General features: G+C 40.0%; 1 pseudogene; it reads left to right on the forward strand.

Annotated features, from left to right (window-relative positions):
• LOC141101180 (lysosomal dipeptide transporter MFSD1 pseudogene) overlaps positions 1–8,619 on the forward strand; it is a 104,596-nt pseudogene extending 95,977 nt beyond the window's left edge.
• Positions 8,620–9,410: the final 791 nt, after the last annotated feature.

Genomic DNA, 9,410 nt, shown 5'->3' on the forward strand with positions numbered 1-9,410 from the left:
CACCAAGTAGAATCACATGAAATATATAACAGCCATATTTAGACACAAAAGCATATTTACAAAGGGTGTTCATTGAACATTTCCCCTAACCCACTTCCTATGGACTGAGAGCAATGAAATGAGGCACAGTTATTATTCCTTCTCTACATAGGTGTCACTTAGGGACTCACACATCTCCCATCTCTTTAAGCAACTGTAAACACCTAGCTTGTAGAAGTCGACAGGTTGCTCCAAACGCCAAATTGTGAATTTGGAAATCAGAATCTCATCAACTGGAAAATGCTTGGCCTTCAAAAATAACTTAACTGTTGGAAAGAGGTGGAAGTCCGATTGTGTGAGGTCGGGTGAATAAAGGGGATGCAGTAGAATTTCAAAACCAGAGGAGCATGCTTCCATTTGGACATCATGTGAGTTGTGAACTGATGCATTGTCTTGCAGAAGTCGGAAACTTTTGGAGAGCATGCCACGTCTCTTGGTTTTGATGGCATCACGCAATTTCCACAGCAGTGAAGCATAGGATGCCCCAGTGATCATGGTACCCTTTTCTAGGAAATCCATCAATATTACTCCATGCTGGTCCCAAAATACTGTGAGCATGATCTTGCCTGCTGAGGGATGGGCACGTGCCTTCTTTTGAGGCGGTTAGTCCTGATGCTTTCATTGCATCAACTGGACTTTAGTTTCAAGATCATCGTGATGGACCCAGCTTTCATCCAGTTGATCAGTCTGTCAAAAAGTCCTCCAGGTTTCATGGCACATTGCCAATAGAGCCTCAGAGCATTCGACTCATTCCTGCTTCTGGAAATGAGTGAGCAGCTGGGGAAACCAGCGAGCATGTGAAGATGATCTTGGATGATTTTTTCCACAGACCCCACACTAATATTGACATTTTGTACTAGGTGGTGAATGGTTACATGGCAATTTTACAAAATGGTGACCTCAGTTTGCTGGATGGCATGTTCATCAATAGCAGAGTGGGGTCGCTCTGGAATTGGAGCTGTTTGCACCGAAGTCTGACCACATTTGAATTGACAATGCCAGTTCTTGACTGCATCATATGATGGGGAATCATCACCATGAACCTCTTTCATCTCATCAAACATCTCCCTTGGTGTGCGGCCTTTCAAGTAAAGGAACTTGATGACTGCTGTGTATTCCACTGGGTCCATTGTCAAATCTCACACCGCTTCAGCACCGGTAAAATCAAGACCGTTATCAATTTGCAAGTTGCAAATTGGCACATAATCTATAGAGACATATCATTACACATTTGCAGTTTCAGCATCATATGATAAATAGAAGTGGATCAGTAGAAATCTTTAATGGATGCCCCTCGTATATTATTGCATTCCAGTTGAAAAAATAATGTATTCAGAATAAATTGTTGAATGACTCCATTTTTAAAGAAGGCATGCATAAGCAATGTAAAGTCGAAGGTACATGAAAGAAAAATGATAAACTACACTAAAAAATACTGCAACCAGCCAGGCATTATCTGTCAATACAGTGAAAGCTGCTGGATGTATACAAAGATGACTGGAGTCCTAAAGAACAAAAGCTGTTCTTATGGCTCTCCATTTTGGCTCTTTTGCTACTTTCTGAGAGGGAGTCAGCATTCGATTTTGCCTATACACCATTATAGTTATGTGAGATGTTACTGTCTTCCTACAACAACCCCTTTAGGGTATTTTCCTACATTCTGCTGTGTATTCTCTTGTGGAAAATTAGCTCATTTTTACAGTATCATCATTGTGCATGACATTTTAAATAATCTGTTGCACACAATGTGATGTAAAAATAAAAAGGTTATGGATCTTAGAAGAAGTGGAGCAAAAACTAAAATTCTAATAACAAAAACTGGCTGCGGAGGGAAGGTGTTAAACTTGGGCCTCATTAAAACAGGGCAGCACAGTGGTACATTGGTTAGTGTTAGGCATCAAGTTTCCCCCACTGCACAGGGGGAATCTCAAGCCATGCCCTCTGCAGTCTCCCATTCCTCTGTGGCCGCAGAGATTTCTGCTCAGCAGAGACATCGGTCCTGGCATCTTGCTCAGGCTAATGCTAGGCGTCTGGTTGCTCCTTCAGGCTTTGCTGTAACACCATGCTTGAGTCAGCAGCAAGCAGACACTCCAGGGACTAAGTCCTGTATTTTGCCTACTGAGCATGCTCATGGGAAGACCTCTCATTGAAGGTCGGAGGTCACATGCGCAGATCCGGTTCCTGCTCTGAATTGGTCCACTGGGAAGGTCCTGAAGGACGCCGCTATAAAAGAGTCGCATGGCCGCTCGGCCATGCACTAGTATAGACTCTTATGGGTAGTTGTGTGTATGAAGAAGGATGCATGAGACTGGTGACTGACTCATTATGATCCCCTCCCTTTGGTTGTGTATGGTATAGGGGTCACAGAGTCAGAGTCAGAGTCTGCGCCAGTAGTGGCATAGTTTATGTGCCACAGAGCATCCCACTCTCCACACAAGTTTTAGCACCATATAGTGCCATCCAGCACAAGGCACCTCTGCACCGCACGAGCAGGAGCGTTCATTACAGTGGCGTTGTGTGCTAGTTAAGCGCTTTCCTTCCTGCTCTGGGTGGTTAGTGGCATCCGCCGGAGCAGTGCAGTGTGCACTTGGTGCAATTTATATTTAGCTGTTCTTTTGCTGGCACCGCAGCTGCGGCGCCAAGCGCTAGTGGTCTAGAGCAGGGTTCCCCAACTCCAGTCCTCAAGGCCCACCAACAGGTCATGTTTTCAGGATTTCCCTTGTATTGTACAGGTGATGCAATTATCACCTGGGCAATACTAAGGAAATCCTGAAAACATGATCTGTTGGTGGGCCTTGAGGACTGGAGTTGGGGATCCCTGGTCTAGAGGGTCTCTAGCCCTGAGTTCTGTGACCGTTATCTAGTGCTCACCCAGCCGAGCCCTGTGAGTATTAACAGGCTCCGACATTTGTTTCAGCGGCTCTGTGTGGTAACAGAGTTCGCTCATGTGCACACCGGGTCAGCGGATATCCCGCCGGTGTTCACTTAGTTCTCTGCCATAACCGAGCAGCAGTTTGCCATCTCTGCACGGTAGACCCCTGGCTACGAATGCACCTTATTCCATCTTTATTATTTGAAGCATTCCGCAAGCCCGTAACAGTTAGCACTGCAGCGCTGGGGTCCTGGGTTCAAATCCCACTAAGGACAACATCTACAAGGAGTTTGTATGTTCTCCCTGTGTTTGCATGGGTTTCCTTCCACATTGCAAAGACATACTGACAGGGAATGTGGATTGTGAGCCCCATTGGGGACAATGCCAATAATGTTTGTTAAGCGCTGTGGAATTAATGGCGCTATCTAAGTGAGTAAAATAAACACATCCAATTTTCCTATGTACGGTAAAAATGCACTTGTTATTTTCTTTGTTTCCATATTTGCAGAATCTTTTAGCTGTATTGCCCTGCAGTCAGTTGGCATCGGTCACCCTCACCCTCTGGGCTCTTATGCATCTAAAGGGTTAGGGTTGAAATTCATCTTTTCACCTGTTAATCAATCTGAGCTTGCATTCACTAAAGGCAAATATTTAGGATGCATTTCATGCTTGTTTTTGCATATCTGTTATCATTTTCCAGTCCTGTTGGTATGGTTTCAGTGGTTTCTTGCCAAGTTACTATGGGACTAATTTGTTCAATCTCTGATATGGCAATTTACTTCAGCTCTAATCCACTAATTATGATTCTCTTATAGTTTACAAAATCAGAGGTAGATACCAGCTTTCAACCGGCTAGTTTATACCTCCTCATTAAAGGAAAGTATGAAGAAGTGAAGAGTGAAATCTATGAGATATGAGAAGATTTCCATAAATTTTTGGTTTCATGCAAATTCGAACACTTTGCAATTAACTTCACAACAAAATAAAAATGCTCTGCTGCAATTTTGAGAAATCATTTAGGGTTGGCAATCGAAAAGAAAAAAAACACTCAAATTAACACTCACCTCAATGTTTAACTTTTCGGCTACCATTGAGTTTATAGTGAAGAAGATGAAGATACTGCGCGTGACAGCAGAAAGAAGAAGACATAGATGGCTTAAAGTGAACAACAGGGCCCACAAAGAAGTGAGGAGAACATTAGTTTTCTTTTTTTTATATATTTTACATTAGAAAATCTCTATATGCAGCCAGTTTACTACAAGCATTGTATTTTTGCTATTGTTTTTGTTTTCTCATTGGCCAATAAACAGCATCTCTTAATGTTTTTTTTTCTATTTTTAATTTGTTTCTATGTGCATATTTTCTGTATGCATAATTTTTACAGCAATACATTTAATGTTTGGAGAGTTGAGTGGATTTTGTTTAACAAATAAAATTGATACCAATTAATTAATCAAATCAATTTATCCTCTTGTATTCATTGGTGTGCTTATTAGTTCTGGATTGTTTGTGCTCCTTTTCTCTATTTATATCTTACATTTATTATACTCTGTGGTCTACCGAGTCGACAGGGCATAATGAGAAAAATTCAATTTGTGGCAAATTTATTTGTTGCAAATCAAATTTTGAAGAAAATTTGACCAAGCTGGTAAATTTGAATCCCAAGTGATCCGATCATCACTAAAATCTACAGTATGTTCTTCACCATTTAGTCTGTATTTCAAGCTCTAACTTTGATGCATAAGAATTTCTGACTTTTGAACCTTGTTGGTATATAGAGTAACATGAACTAAAACTACTGTTGCACACCAAACATGCTGTATTACGAGAGACCATTACATGGAGGTTCTAGAAGAACATAGTATGGTGTTTGTTAATTAACTTTCTTTCTCCGATATTACCCCTCCTCCACTTGATCAGTTGAGTTAGAAACACCACAAATTAACAACAATTTTCACTGCAGTTTACAGTTTCTGTAGCAACCAAATTTTCTTGATCCTCATTGCTGATTATTGAATTCTACAGGGATTTAATATATTAAAATTGCAGCTTATTATGGGACTATCAGTCATTTATGAAACTACTGCTCAGATATTCAGCAATTAGTTTAAATATGGCAGCTTTTATAAAAAAAAATAAAAAGTCAAAATATACTGGAAGATGGCACATCATTTACAAGTATTTGATCAATGATTTTCACCCTGGAAATAACCTGTTTTATCATAATGAATACTCTTCATATTATAGATCAAATATATCTATGTAAGAAAAGAATTAAAATGGGCAGCACTTACAGTCCAAGCTTCAGCATATGGACAGCACATTAAACTCACCATTGGTCCTCTAAAGTTGCTCTTTTAGATCATTGCGTACTAAAAGCGGAGAATTGAAAATGGCATTTTTTTAGACTTTACATATTGTCATACTTTTGTGCTGCAATATAATAGTGAGTAGTTTATTTATAATTTCTAATACACTAAAAAAAATGTTCTTGCAGTATATTATATTTTTAAAGCACCACCGCAGCATTTTTTTTATTTCAGCACTGAAGTGGTGCCACTGATCTCTAGTTATAGCTATAGTGCAAAAAATTGTGGTCAATTTAAAACTTTGCATTTAATATTACATTTAGAAACATCGCTCAAATGATCACGCGTACATGAAAACGAGAAACATAATATAGTAGAAATCTCAACCTCAGTGACAAATTTCAGCTATTTCAACTAAGTAGGAGGCTCTGCTCAGCTGTGGTATGCAGGAGAGACCTTTTATAACCCAGTCAAATGGTATGAGAGGCTACCAAACACTCCACTGATGAATCTACTAAAAAAGGAAATTTGTCGGACTTAGTCCTCAGTCTTTTTTATCTTGCTGAGAAGGGTATTATGTGAACATCAGATTCTAGTCCCTACCCTCAGTGCTCTAAGAAGTTAATCATTCAAGTACATGTGGATACTTAACAAGGTTCTGGGTGAGATCTATCCTTAACCATTAATTCCTATCAAATGAATCATATTTGATCGAATTTTGTACCTGAATAATATCAGGCAAAATTAGGGTTGTGAACAGAGACTGACTAGAATGTACAAAACAAATAATAACATATATCCTAGTCTCAACAATATAGAGTAAGGTGGCAGTCCACACTCACTCAACAAACTAGCGTCTCTACGCGTTTCATCGTTCACAAAATAGACGACTCCTTAGGAGACTATCTCATATCTTGACTCATATTGTAATGAGAAAAGTGAGGATGAATGAACTCATGGAGATAACATCCAACACTGCGGAGACACCATCACATGTTTCTCAATGCAGTGATTCTAGAGCAATGCTCCCATCCCTTATGGGAAATATGTAAAAACATGCAAAACACAAGCCGCGGAGACACCATCACATGTTTCTCAATGCAAGCAATGACTAGCCAGGTCTTTCCCCGGGAAAAAACAACCACGGGAAGGGCAGTCTCCAATGATGGAAACCACCCATGCCAAAACATGGTATCCATCCACAGACAGCTGTTTCGGGGTATTGCCCCTCATCAGTGTGGAGTAGGAAACTGGCCAGTAGGAGCAATGCCTAGTAGAAGACTGTGAAAAATGAGGATGAATGAACTCATGGAGATCAACATCCAACACTGCAGAGACACCATCACGTTTCTCAACGCAGTGATTCTAGAGCAATGCTCCCATCCCTTATGGGAAATATGAAAAACATGCAAAACACAAGCCGCGGAGACACCATCACATGTTTCTCAATGCAAGCAATGACTAGCCAGGACTTTCCCCGGGAAGGAACAACCATGGGAAGGGCAGTCTCGAATGAAGGAAACCACCTATGCCAAAACATGCCATACGCTATGTTCATTTTTATAAGGAACTAGTCCACTCACTGTATAAAGTGGCTCAGTCAGTAGTGCTGACCACTTGTCCTTTACTACACTCTCTCTCAAAACAGCCCACTACATATTATTGAATGAGCACCTATTCATAGTGCTTATACAGACCATCTAAACATCATGATTGCACACATCCCCAGTCTTTATCATGATATTGCACTTGTTACCCTAACCAGTCATAGCGAAGCTCATTATTAGACATTGCTAGTGGTATATACAGATCCTGCCATAGCAGATAACAATCACACTGTCATCATTTTAGTAAGCTAACCTCCTCTCCAGAGAAGCGAACAATGCCAGCGTGAGTTTAGGGATAGCGTTAAACTACTAGAACTCTACGGCTTTTCTGTAGAGGAGCTGAACCTGGTGTATGGATTACAGCTCAGCATGGCCTGAGTTTGCAGTATAGTAAATATTAATATCATGGGCCAGGTGAACAAGCGGGTAAAGGATGCAATGGGCACTACTGGTCTCACAACACTTGGTATAATGTTCATGATCGGTGCAATAACGTGCTTATTCTCACTTACTTGTACCCTAGTATTTGGTTAGCTGGATAATTGAGCTGAAAAACTACTCAAGAAAGAGCAAGGGGAAAACTGATGAAGTCAATAAGCTGACTGATGTCAAGGACTTTTCTCTCAGCTTTTGGCTGATATTTTTAGTATGTGTTTGCTACTATATAGCGGTCTTCCCTTTCATTGGTCTTGGAAAGGTTTTCTTCATTAAGAAATTTCAGTTTTCACCTCTACAATTAGGAGCCATAAACAGCATGAGGTATATCATCTCTGCTCCTCTCAGGCTGGTTTCACATTTGAATCTTTGTGCGCAGCGTTTGATCTGCATAGATCCGCATGCATCATGCATACATATATTTAACATGGCGTACTCAGGGACCAGCGTTTGCATGTGTTCGTATGCTTTTGTGTATGCATTCGTCATTTTGCGGTGTGCAGCGGTGCGCGGCGAACGCAACATGTTGCTTTTTTTGAAAAAATCCATCAAATATGCACAGGCATGCACATGCGGATGAGTGCGTCAAAAAACGCATTACTGTCTATGAAAATGCAATCGTATGCATGCGTTTGATATGCATGCGTTATTCAAAATACATATAGAAATTCCATGAGACATGCCCATTTTTGTCTGGTGTCATATCGAACGAATGTGCATAAACAACGCAAACACATGCAAAAACGCATACAAACACATTCACACGCAGCGTTTTTTCCTGTCATGCGTAAGATGAGCATAAAAAATGCTGCGTAAACATGCATTTTGCATGCGTTTTGCATGCATTCGTGCATGCAGATGATACGCTGCAGACTCAAATGCTAATGTGAACCTAGCCTCACCTGTATTTGGTTTTATCGTTGATCGAATCAGGAAGAACATTATCTGGGTGATGTGTGCTGTGGTGACAACACTTGCTGCTCATCTCATGTTGGCCTTTACTTTATGGAATCATTGGATTGCAATGAGTTTACTAGGGGGTCTTGTATTCTATTCTGGCCTGTACACTGTGGCCCATGGTTGCTTTTGTAGTCCCTGATCATCGCTGGGTACGGCACATGGATTTTTGTAGTCTATGCAGTATCTGGGTCTTGCCATTATTGCAATTCTTGCTGGTGTTATATTGGATTCCCAAGGATTTCTGTTTTTAGAAATTTTCTTCAGCGCCTGCATCTGTATAGCCATTGTAGCAATTGTCATGCTGTATTTTGTGAATCACTTTAGAGGTTGTGACCTTAATTTATTATCTTGGGAAAGCAAAAGACTGCAAAAGAAATCCCAAACACGATTAGAATGAGAGTGACAATCATCTTAGCAATAGCATTTAAAATCTTTTTTTCTTTATTTAAAAAGATACTGTACATAAATACAAGAAAATATATGATTGGTTGTTGGTGAGGACAAAGGCAGGTGACACAATAAATTATGATGAAGCTCACAGCAACAATAGACTCTGAGCTTGGATCCAACACAAACATGTATCACAATATCATTGAAATGGCATGTAGTTATGGGTCAGTATAAATTGAATACATTCAATAATAATTCAATTTATACTGACCCATAACTACTTCAGATTTGGAGCGGACTACTGCTCCCAGCATTGGGGAACCGCTATGGGTACTAGGTTCGCACCAAGTTATGCAAATCTATATGTTGGGATGTTGGAACAGGAAACTATTTTTCCTGAAGGAAACCTTAGGGCGAATCTGGTACTATGGAAACGCTTCATTGACTATGTGGTTTTTATATGGTCTGGTAGGTCTAGTCTTTTAGTGGATTTTATTAATGAATTAAATAAAAATTGTTATTTTTAAATTTTATGGCTATCTCCAGTTTTAAAGAAGTAAATTTTTTAGACCTAAATATTTTTATAGATGGGAACACTATCCAGACAAAATTGTATCACAAACCTACGGACTCTAACAACTACATATCTTTAGATAGCTGTCACCTTCCAAGTTGGCTCATTAACATTCCAAAGAGCCAATTCATACGAGCCCATAGAAATTGTTCCAGGTTGGCCGACTTCAATGATGAAGCTGCCATTTTAACAAAAATGTTTTCTCAGAAGGGTTATAATATTCA

The sequence above is a fragment of the Dendrobates tinctorius genome, unplaced genomic scaffold (genome assembly GCF_039654945.1).
Source record: "Dendrobates tinctorius isolate UK_male_01 unplaced genomic scaffold, ASM3965494v1 ptg000115l, whole genome shotgun sequence".
Lineage (NCBI taxonomy): Eukaryota > Metazoa > Chordata > Amphibia > Anura > Dendrobatidae > Dendrobates > Dendrobates tinctorius.